Source organism: Notamacropus eugenii, chromosome 2 (assembly GCF_028372415.1).
Source record: "Notamacropus eugenii isolate mMacEug1 chromosome 2, mMacEug1.pri_v2, whole genome shotgun sequence".
Lineage (NCBI taxonomy): Eukaryota > Metazoa > Chordata > Mammalia > Diprotodontia > Macropodidae > Notamacropus > Notamacropus eugenii.
In genome coordinates this window covers 218,976,442-218,989,082 of record NC_092873.1, presented here as the reverse complement: position 1 = coordinate 218,989,082, position 12,641 = coordinate 218,976,442, and the positions used below count along the sequence as shown (strand labels likewise).

The window sequence follows — 12,641 nt, the reverse complement described above, 5'->3', positions numbered from 1 at the left end:
AAAGCAAAAATAAATAAATACTTGAACACAAAGAAATTCAGAATCAGAAATCAAATGCAATGTATAGATGTTGGGTCTATACAAGGACTTCCAAAATGTATACGTAATTTTACCTGGAAGACACAGAGTAAAACTATATAGGATAATATAGAATATAGCATATAGGATACTATATGCGTTTATGGATAAAATTGCAAGCAATGCCAAATATTATCTTATTTGATCCTCAAAAAACTCTGTGAGGTAGGTGCTAGTATTATCCTAATTTTACAGTTAAGGAAACTGAGGCAGGCAGAAGTTATGTGACTTGTCCAGGTTCACAGAGCTAGCAATTGTCTGAGGCTGGATTTGAACTCACCTCTTCCTAACTCCAGACACAGAATTCTATACACTATGCCACTTAGCTCACCAAAACTTACTGACATGAGTTTATTTATTCATATTAATGATTTAATTATAGTTATTTCTATAGAACTATTGCATTTGGCAAAAAAAAGTGAGACAAGAAGAGTATTAGTAATAGTTCTTCATATGTCAATTTCTAAAGGGTAAATAGAGTATCAACTTTGAGAAATGTCAGCTAGTACAGTAATGAATGGTGTGATCTCTATATTCACATATTCATACATATATGTGTAAATACGTATGCATACATGCAAGCATATACATGTAACATGTATGTTAAACAGCTAGATGGCAGAGTGGATAGAACCAGGAACTTGGAGTCAGGAAGACCTGAATTCAAATCCTGCCTCAGGTAACAGCCTGTGTGACCTTAGGCAAGTAACTAAACCAGATGTTGGCCTCAATTTCCTCAACTGTCAAATGTAGATAACAATAGAATCTACCTCTCAGGGCTGCTGTGAGGATCAAATGAATTAATATTTGTAAAGTACTTACCACAGTGCCTGACACATAGGCACTATATAAATGCTATATATTATTATTTATATGTACATATATAAACATACAACATATAAGTGTGTATCTATGTGTGGATATATGTATATGTGTTTATAAAGATGAATATATATATGTATATATATATGGGACTAATTTTACTAATGCAAAATAAAACTGCAACAATTTTAACTGTTTAACAGTTTCTCCTGATTTGGGGACAACAGCATGCTAAAAACACAAGAAAATACACACAAAGCTCTTGCACAGGATTTACATCATAAAATAGTGTGAAATAATTGGGGAGACTTTGACATATAGTAAGCATAACCCACTAGGCCAAAGAAACTCTATCAACTATTTTCTTTTGAGCATTATTTCTTTAAACATATCTAAAGAGAGTACTAGTGATGTTTTTATTTTCCTTTGGGGAATATCAAAGATCCAAATTTTGACATTATAAAAGGTAAATTTTTCATCCAAAACATGGCTAAGCATGACTTACATACTTTTTAAAAAATCTCTCTCTAAAGTACTTATGACCATTAAAGGCACTCTATATTTAAGATCAATATGAACACTTAATAAAATATCTTGCAATCTGTGTCAATAAGAAAAACAACCAGAAAAAAATCTAATGTCCTATGCTTAACATTTGGTAAAATGCATAATGTTCAAAAAGAAAATGTTTTTCTACATTAAATCTTACATAACTGTCGTGAGATTATAGAGCTCCAGTGTGTCTAAAGTGAGCAAAACAGAGGATAAAGAACCATATCTTACTTTGAAATGTGCTTTTAAGTGGTGCATTCTTCCTACATATGATAGGTCTGCTACTTTATCCTAATGAAGCTCTACTCTGAAATTATTGCTACATAATGATAATAACTGGCCTTTGCCCAAAGTCTCCACAACAAAAACCTGTCTCTAAAGGATAATGTTCAATATCTCACCCAAAGAAAACACAGGATGTTTTTCCCATGTTTCAAAAATTACAGTCAAAAGCAATTCAACTTTTCTAGGTCACTAAGTTTGTCAATTACATATTTAATATACCACAGAATTTTAAATATGAGAATTATGAATCTCTGAAATAGCAAAATGCTTTATGTCTTCAATATTACCATGTACTGAAATCTCAGGGGTGAGAAAAGGGCCAACCAAAAGCCTAGAGGTTTCAAATATCAAATGTCTCAGGGTTCCAAGATCAATTATCACTTTTCGATGACATAAGAGGTGACAAGAGTCATTAATGAAATCACTAAAGCAGTTCATAGCCACCTGTAAAAATGTGATTTTGATAACTCGAAGTACTCTCTATTTTACAATGAAACAACCCTACCTAATTTCCTTGACATCCATGGAAGTCATTTACAATACTGTATTTCTTTCATAGGAAAAAATTTCATACAAACATGGTCAACTATCACAGGGAATAAAGCAGATAGTAAAATAAAGTTTCACCAACACATGTATACATACATACATATATGTGTAAATGTTATATGGCATGCATATCCACATAAATATATATACATGCAACATATCAACAACTTCAGATTATATCTATTTTCCATATATACATATATACATATACATGTATGTAACCTAAGTATTTATCAGGGTTTTAGAATACTTGAAAAGTATCTGAAAATTGTATTACTGCTTTGGAATGTGCTATTTTTGCTTATTTTCTTGTATGCAGGTCCAAATTAAATTTATAAAAATTTGAAATAACCAAGTTAAAATATGCCTAAATGCTGAATGCAATAACAAACTTCTTAAAATTAAATGTGGTTAACATTTTATAATAATTTATAATAACACACTGGCCAATGTATGAAGCACCTGAATGATCATTTCACTTCTTAGGTCAGTGAGAAAGCTTCAACAGTGAAGCCTTGCAACTACATCCAGTGCCTACTAGTATCAGTTTCTTTCAACTAGTAACCATTGTAATAAAATCCTTCACTATGTTTCTGAATACAATTAGTTTAAGATTCTCCATAGTGGAGCATTATAAGAGTTTAAGAAATGCAAGTACCCTATCCATTTGTAAGAGAACTTATAAGAAGATATTTTCAATCAGCTAGCAAGACTTGTGATACATTTGTTCATCTTCTAGAGGCAATATTCAAAATGTCTTCTACTTTTGTTAACACACTTTTCTATTTATTTCTTAAAGCAGTGATCTGAAATATTTACTACCAGACAGTACCTAATTTTAGGTTTTAAGTGCTTTAGCAGCTCTATGAAATATGATCAGCAGCTGCAATGTAGAACTATGCTGAATAAACTCCTTAGAAAGGGAGACCTGTTTCACTCAAAGTTCATAATGTCCCTTCATTTACCTAACAGAAAAAAAGATAATGAAAAACATAATAAATACTTCCAGTCTTAAATTACCTGACACTTCACTAAGTCTTGAAAAGGATTATCTCCCCTCTACTCGAATTTTGTATAAAAGGTGTGTGGTTTCAATGACTGAATCACATTTAATTTTATCATTTGAAAGATGGAATGTGAACTATCCAATGTACTCAACTTTCATAACAATAGTTATGGTTATTATACCCCCTTTACTTTTCTAAGAAATATGGTTAATTTAATTCCACTGCATAAAATAAATAAAATAAAATGCCAAGCCACACAAATGTATTTTTAGAATTTAGCATCAATCATTTAGAGCTTGCAACAGAGATTAAAAACATGAAACTGGACACTGTATTTCCAGTGGCTGTGTACAATTTATTTACACCCAAAGACTCAACATAAGGAAAAAGAGAACTCTCTGACACAGACAATTCTCTCTCTCTCTCTCTCTCTCTCTCTCTCTCTCTCTCTTACTCTTTATATATAAGGAGATATTTTTCATATTGAAGAAAAGAACTTAATATATCTTTTAAAGATGACATTTTCAAATATTCATTTTTAGAAGTATAATAATTACTGAAAATGATAATTTTAACTAACTTTGAAAAAGTTTTGTATTTTGCATGCTTTAACTCCAAGTTAGACTGAAGGTTACAATATATGAAAATTGTAAAATTGATATGGATAGCAAACACTTCAGAAAAATAAATTATATTCCAGCTCAAATACTATTTCTATAAAAAGGCAGAACCAAATAAATTCAAATAGATTTAATGTTTTATTCTAATCTATGTGTACAACAAATTTTTGCATATTACTAGATTCTAAGCATTGAAGCTTAGTATTTGCAGATGTTTCTAAATTCTTTTAAATGTGTTAATGTTAGAAAAAATAGCCACTGAAATGTTTCTGAAATCAGAAAAAATGAAAAGGTTTTTTTTAAGATAAATATTATTGTATTAGTTGGAAAGGCTAAACTGAGAAAAACTGTCTTGCACAATAATTTTTAATAGCTGAAATGGGAATGACTAACTTAAACCTTTTCTAAGGTATACAATCAACTATAAACATAGGACAGTCATTTTTTTTTTTTTTTTTGCATTTTTCTCCTGCTGCCATAAAGAAGAAATAGTCTCCTAGTTACACATATCACTGTTTCTGGCATTCCAGCCCGTATAAAACTGCACATTTCCGTTTACCTTAATTTTCTATAGCTTACTTTGAATATTTCATTTTTACCTAAAATATACACATAAATACTTAACAAGTTATTTGTTCCTTAGAATCGTCTATGGCAAATATTAAAGATTTATTTCATATTTTCCCTGTCTTTTATCTGGTTCTGATTATCGCGTTTGGGCGCTTAAGGCTTGAAGTAACGTCCTACAAAAAACCAAAAATGTATTTTTTTGTTTTTCAATATCAAACATTATAAGAAAATCCTTGTTAGCGACCCCCTGAGTCGTATGGGTTAAAAAACAACAGCACCAGCACCAGCACCAGCACCTTTTAATATTTTCAGTCTCCTAAATTTAAATGAAACTTCAGAAGCCTACGATTGGCATTACGCAGTTGTGCTAAACGTTATTAAAGCTCCCACCTAAATCCCGCAGGAGTTTGACGCTGAAATTGACAAAGACCTGTGGAGAATGCAATCAGTTGCTGTCAATAAGAGTGCCATATTCTTGAAGATAAATTTCTTTCGATCAGTTACATTCATCTCAGGGTGCGAGCCAGACAGAGGTAAGGGAAAAAGAAAACTGTTAAGTATGAGCCCTTAATGTGAAATCTAACCTGTTGGTGCTCTTAGGTATCAGATTTTGGAAGTGTCTGTAATGACAGCCAGAGAGGCAAATTAATGGCCAACAGCCCACTGGGTTTGAACACGAAGAATCCAGTTACCTCCTTACAGATCAAGTACACAACACACACGCACACGGAGGTCCTCCACGTGGAACTGTCTTGAAACCAAAACACATGTCTGCACTTCTATACTGCACCAGGCAAGAAGGGAACCTACACCTTCCCTAGCTAGTATTCTTGAATGGTTTGAGTATCTTCTCCCGCACTTTAGAGGGGAAGGAGGCAGAGAAAGAATGTATGAATGGAAGCAAACCCACGCAATCATTGAGAAGCACAAACTTTCTTCCCTCAGGGCAAGGAGATACGGAAAACGCACGGAGAATCTACTCCCTAATAGTCTGCAAAAATTAAACTCTCCCTTACTGTTTTGCCCATCTGCTCTGCCTTGAGATTCCATCAGTAAACTCTCCTAATAACTCCAAGCTGTTCTGAGTTTTGTATACAAAGAAAGGATAATATTTAAGTGCTACTAAGTAAAGATTTTTTGGATGCTGTAATGCGCAGATTAAAGAACCATGCAAACTGTCAACTTGCAAATACAACTAAACAACACCGAAAAAGAAAAATAGTATAGTCTTAGAGAGCCCCCTTGACTAGTACCGAAGACCTTGTCTCTTCCTTCTATAGTCACGCTGTATTTGTTGGGGGGTGGGAGGGGAGAACTGTAATTTTTCTACTGCATCCATAGACAGCCAGTGTAATTCTGACAACTCTAGGCTAATTTCACGGATCCTGGCAAACTCACCAAGCTGTTCGTTCCACGGCACATAAAAAATTATTAAATACGGAACACCATGGTAGACGTGCTCATAAAATTCATTGGAAACTGTTTGTGCCTCCAGTTTAAAAGGAAACTGCTGCATTTGTTCATGCACCCCAACAAACAAACACAAACACACCCCAACGCTCCTACATCTGGGTATAACTATGGGTCATCTTTACGCCTGCACAATTTAAGTGTATCCTCGAAATATAAATTTAAAACAATCGGAGAAAGAGAGTAAACCTGACGAAGGCTCATCCATCAGGATTTGTCATTACTATTATTATTATTGGACGGTGGAGACGAGGACAGGTAAGTAAAGGAGGAAGGAACAATGAACCGGCCGCGGGGACCTAGCTTAGGGTTCGCAAAGGATTTCCCTGACCCCCTGTAACAAGACTTCCAGTGAAGTGGCGAGACGCATAGAATTCTGAGCAAGCGAGAGAAGGACATCACCTGAAGTGGAGCAGAAAATTTGGCAGGGAAGAAGCAGCCCCGGTACCCACACCAGAGTTCAAAGTCCACAAAGTACCAGGAAAACAGGATTCAGGCTGATCACTCGGACATAGTGCAAGAACCATCCCCTCCACCATTCACCGCCCCCCCCCCCCAAGTTACTGATCTCTCTCTCTCTCTCTCTCTCTCTCTCTCTCTCTCTCTCTCTCTCTCTCTCTCTCTCTCTCTCTCTCTCTCTCTCTCTCTCTCTCACCTCCCTCCCCTTTCCCTTTTTCTCTCTCCCCCCCTCCCCCCCCAATGGCAGCTTTCGGCCTCAGCTGGGTACATTTTCTCAGGGAGAGTTAAGGTCTAATCACAAGCGAAGAACAATGACTCAAAAAGCAAAATATCGCCAGACTTTTAAGGGAGTTAGGAAGATGGGATACTCACCCTGCTGGTGCCCCGACAGCCGCAATTTTTAACTTTTTTTTTAAGCCTCTGATCCGTTTGTATATAGAGTGTATGGGTATGTATTTATTTATTTATTCTCCTCCCTTCTTGATGTCGAAGTTTCCCCTCTGCTGTTCCTCTGGTGAAAACAGGACATCCCCTTCGGCTACCCGCACCACCCCCCAATAACTAGAGTACACAAGTGGAAGAGAAGGGTGGGGGTCCGTGAGAGAAGTCTAGGCTCAGCGGGGGAAGAAGAAAGGAAGAGGGCCAAAACTTTTGAGTGACTTCCAAAACAAAACAAAAAAGCAAAGAGAAAGCCCCCACGCTGGTAGAGTTGTCAAACACTCGTTCTGTCCTTAGGAGAGGGGGCCCTTCCCCAGTTTCCAGGACTATTAATCGTTTGGAGTGGGGGGAGGCACTGGGCGGGGGTGGTGTTTTCTGAGTTTAAAAAGGAGAGGGAGCCCTTGGGAGCGGTAAGCGGAGCGTGCCCTGGAGCAGGAGCTGCTTCGCACTTGTGCGGAGGGGGGAGCGGTGGCAGGCGGCGCCTGCCCGGGTGGTTGGAGCTGCCGCTGCCGCTGCCGCTGACGCTACTGCTGCCGCCGCCGCTGCTACTCCAGCAGCTGCCCCTGCCCTGCCCTGCCCTGCCCCTGCCCCTGCCCCTGTCTCTGACTACAGCCGCCACCGCCACTGCCGCCGCCGCTGCTGCCGCTGCTGCTGCCACTGAGCGAGGAGGCTGCCGCCGCACAACAAAGCTGCAAAAAGGCAGGGGGAGATGTTGGAGCCCGAGGCTGCAGTCTAGGAGGCTACGGGGTGAAACCGAGCGGACAAGACTGAATTCTGCTTATTTCAGTTCAGGCTGCTGAACGCTGTCATTGGTGGCATGCTGGAGTAGGGAGCCGATGGGACTATGATGTCGGGGACCGTGGGAGTAAGCTGTGGCAAGGCTCTGACATACCTCCTAACTTTCTCCTTAGCCCTGGCCAAGACTTTACTGCTACCTGAGGCAGCACACTCCCCCCTCCCTTTCCCAAGGGTATTGGAAGAACTCTTTGGACCACATTTCCCTTCCCCACCTGCTACTTGAGGAATTCTACAGGATCCTCCCCTAACACTCTCTCTCTCTCTCTCTCTCTCTCTCTCTCTCTCTCTCTCTCTCTCTCTCTCTCTCTCTCTCTCTCTCTCTCTCTCTCTCTCTCTCTCTGTCTCTCTCTCTCTGTCTCTCTCTCTCTCTGTCTCTCTGTCTCTCTCTCTCTCTGTCTCTCTCTCTCTGTCTCTCTCTCTCTCTGTCTCTCTGTCTCTCTCTCTCTCTGTCTCTCTCTCTCTGTCTGTCTGTCTGTCTGTCTCTCTCACTCTCTCTCTGTCTCTCTGTCTCTGTCTCTGTCTCTGTCTCTCCCTCCCTCTCCCCCTCTCTCCCCTTCTTTCCCCTTTCCACCAACACAGGCACACACACACACACACACACACACACACACACACACACATACACACACACACACACACACTGGAAGCTGCTACATTCCCTTCTGCCAAAACTATTTCTATTTTGCCCGCGAGTGTATGGGGTTGGGGCGGGGGGGGGGGGAGAAGGGAGTCTTTTTTTCTTTTTGGAGGAAAAGGAAACTGGATAGGAGGATTTTTCCTCATGTCCTAACTGCTCCTCTCCTCCCTTCCACCCCAATGCCACCCCCATGCTATTCATGAGCCTCTGACAGATAGCTATGTGACACGAATAAATGAAGGAGCAACCAGTTTTGGAATGTGCTATACCAGAAGGGATTGAGCCACTTCAGTTCTGTGGGCAGGTATGGGAATCCTGGGCAGATGTCAAAGGTCAGCCCAGCCAAAATTGGATTCCAGAGCCAGCTCACTCAGCTCAATGATTTTACAAGCATCTTGCTGAAGCAACAGTTTTTACTTGATACTTCTGAATGTGTATCTACATATAGATAGAATTTACCAAAGCCTGTGCAAAGCCTCATAGGACAATTAGTAACTATGCTCGTGTCCCCATCTCTTTTCAAACCTGATTATTTATTTTAATAAGCTTCTGCCATGAAAGCTACCATTCATAAATTAAAATGCATTTGCATCTATCCATCTCTCCATTCATCCGTGCATCCATCCATCCATCTATCTCTGTCTGTCTGTCTATCTCTCATCTTCCTGACATTCACATGAGGAAAACAGAAGTCAAGAAGTTGTCCTAACCTTTCTGATTAAGGCAGAGAGCCTTATTAAACAAATATTTAGACTTAGGAATTGAAGTATGAATAGAAAAATTACTGAAACTGCTCATCATTTTTTTCCTGATATGGACATTAGCTAGAATTTGATTTAGATGAGTATATGTTCAGGGCCATGCCCCAGATCTAGCTTTCCCCTCTGATGTCTGGAAGTCTCTTTGTTTTGATGACCAAAAAGAGAAACTTTATGATTGGCAGGATTGTTTTCCTACCTAAATATACCTATATGAAAGAACATCTGTTGAAGCAACAATTAACTTTTTTTTAAACTTAACATTGAGACAGATAAATTAATTTCCCCCTGTGTTGGGTCTCTTACTACCAGTGTCTTTCCTATAAAAGAAACAAATAGAACTTGAGACACACTTGAATATACAAGTCATGGATGTTAAAATAATTTGTTCAATGTCTATGGCTTAGAAATTTTTTAAAAAAGTACATACTCTTCAATATCCTTCCCTTCTGCCACCACTCCTATTCCTTTTAAGAGTAAACTTACAGATTAATGATATGATAGATAAATAGTACAGTGCATGAAGATTAGTTTTGTTTATACTTTTCACACCATTGTATTATTGGCCAGGAAATTTCCTCCTCATTTTCCTTAGCTTCTAAGAGCATTTTAAATGTATTAGTTCAATTATTGCTTTGCATCTAAACAAGATAATTTGGACAGTGCTACTATCCATTGATAGCTGGAAAAAAATCATAAGATCCTAAGTCATCAGTTTAGAAGTGGAAGTGACCTTAGAGGCCATCTAATCCAACTCTCTCACTTTATAGAAAAGGAAACTAAGGGTCAGAGAGTGACTTGCCCAATATCACAGAAGTACTAGTAGTAAATTGGGGGTTTCAATTGAGGTTCTAAGTTCAAATTCATTGATCTTTCCTCTATAATACCTCTCTGTATAGTCACCTTTCTGGACTTCTAGTGAGGAGAAAGTCAATGTTATCCTCCCCGCCCCCGCAAAGTATTCCTTTTAGAATTTTGATTTTCTAGATTTCAAAAAGTTTTTTTTTCTTTTTAAGGGGTTTATTTACTGCCTGTGGCTATTGCTTGATATGGTAATCATTTTTACACCATTTTCATAATAGAAAAAAAAAAACCTTTCATTTTTGAGCTGTGATCATAGATTATGATTCACAGTTCAAAAACCAAATTTATCATGAATTCTAACTTCAAAATAACTGTCCATATATGAATTTCATATAACCCATAATGCATTCTCTGAAATTGACTTGTCTAGAAAAGACCCTGCTTTCAGAAACAGTATGTGGCTTTCTTGTATAATTACAAAACTGCACTAAATGCATGTGTGCATTTGTTGGGAAGGAGAGGTAATAGAGTTTTAATTCTTCCCTTTTAGGTTCCATTAATTCTACTTCTCACTCATGAGGTGAAATGTTTTTGTATATTCCTAATTAATATCTTCCTTTACTTCTTCCCTCCATCTCCCATCTTCACTTCTACTATATGTCCTTTATTTCTGCATGTTGTGAAAAATTTAAGTCCAGGTTACTTGGTCAGCATTATTAGTTGTAAATCTTCCTGATGTTTCATATTTTCATTTTTCCTGAACCAATCCCCCTAACACCAGTTTCAGTTTCCTTATTAAATCATTATAGATGGTTGCTAATTTAAGTTAATGAATTCTATTTCTAAAAGTAACTAAAACATCCAAATGTCTTCAAATCTGGTCTCTGCTTTTATCATGAAATAATAATATGGCTGTATGCTCTCATCCAATATTGAAGACTGAAGCCTAATCATTAAAATAAATCATCTTTAGGAAAATGGGTAATTGAAATTAAAGTGCTTTAAAGAATCAAAAAATCATACAAGTGACACTAATTTAATAAATGACTTCCTCATTGTACTTGAAAGGTTTATTTATAAATTACAGAAAACATCCATAAGTGCATTCTTAATATAAACCAATTTCAGCTACAAGTTGTCCTTAACCTTTGGATCTCATTTTGTTTTCAGATTTTGCAGGGTGTTATTGCCTTGTAATTGGGGCTGGGGGAGCAGGACTCAGAATCTGGGGAAAATAAAAGTCTACAATTAAGTATAATACAAATAAAAATATATGATACCATTGATTATTTTTGTGCTTTTTTTTATTAAAAAAACGGGTTTTCAGTAGCAGGAATATCCATCCTGTTTTCAAATTGTAGCATGTGATATTAACTATATTTATCCAAACTAATACATTTGGAGAAATATAACAATTTGGCCAAGATATGCAAGTAATAATGAAAAATTTGCAAATAGAGAACAATTTTATTCCAATGTTAAAATATTTCAACTAATTGTTATAGTAGTTTCCTTAAAGATGCATAATAATAATAACAATATCTCATAAGTATTATTACTACTAGTGAAATAAAAACTTCAAGAAAGTCAATTCCATAATTTTCTTGCTTTAGAATATAGTATTGAGTATACCCACACAGTGAATTTATAGGGGGATATGGATGACAGTCACATAGGATAGATAGGTATGGATAGGTTGTGATTTATATTCTTGTAGGGAATACTTCCAGGAATGAAACTATAGATATATTAAAATATTAAAGTAAGCATGATATAGTTTTAACTTCAAGCCCCGCATGAAAATTCGAAAGCAGAAGAAATTAAGGTAGAACTCTAGTGAGATTATACAGATTAAGATAGATTTTTTTTTTTAATTTAAGAGGTTGCCACTTCAGTTTTTTTTTTATTTTTTAAGCTATATTGTACTCATTACAGAAATAAACAAATTATTGAAGAGAAATCAACTGATCATCATTAGTCTATGATAACATAATAAAAATCACATTATCTAAATGAATTTACAGATTTAAGGTCACAGCAATAAAACTACTAAAGGGTTATTTTGCAGAACTGGATATAATACTTAGAAAATTCATCTGGAAGAACAAATAGGTCAAGAATCTCAAAAGACGTGTTTTTTTTTTTTCTGAAAGAAGTATGAATAGAGAAGGTCTTTCAGTATCAGATCTCAAATTATTTTTTAAAAACAAGTCACAACTATTTAGTACTGATTAAAAAAACAGAAAGACAATGAGTCCCAGAGTTTTGGTAAATAAGGTTGAGAAAACATAGTAGCACAGTTTTTGACAAACTAAAGAACACCTACTTATTTGGGGTAAGACTAATCTATCCAATAAAACTTTGAGGAAAACTAGATAGTGTGTGGTAGAAATATGGTTTAGAATACCTTCTTACACCATACCCAACAACTAATGGATAGGACATGGGTTCATGATCTAGACATAAAAGGTAATATTATAAAGAAAGTAAAGGAAAAATATAATGCCTTCACAACTATAAATGGAGGAGAATTCTTGACTAAACATAGGATAGAGATGCTTAAAAAGATAAAATGGAGAATTTTGACTTCATAAAATTGAAAAGCTTTTGCACAAATAAAACAAAGCAGATAAGAGAAACAACTGAAAAAATATATATGCATCATTCTGATAAAGATCTGGTATATAAGGAATTGATTAAAATGTATAAAAATAAAAGTTATAGATGGTCAAATGATATGAACAAGAAGCTTTCAGAAGAAAAAATGCAGCCAAAAACAACCGTATAAAAATAT

General features: G+C 36.4%; 1 protein-coding gene across 8 annotated transcripts in view; it reads right to left on the bottom strand.

The window, feature by feature from the left end:
* Nucleotides 1-7,410, bottom strand: part of EYA4 (EYA transcriptional coactivator and phosphatase 4) — a 315,711-nt gene extending 308,301 nt beyond the window's left edge. For 7 of the 8 annotated variants that reach the window (XM_072643383.1, XM_072643389.1, XM_072643385.1 and 4 more), the window contains exon 1: nt 6,785-7,410. The gene's annotated coding sequence lies outside the window, so the exon portion shown is untranslated. Of the gene's footprint in view, nt 1-6,355; nt 6,482-6,784 lie in introns of those variants that run through there. The other variant, XM_072643384.1, reaches the window with a different exon arrangement.
* Nucleotides 7,411-12,641: the final 5,231 nt, after the last annotated feature.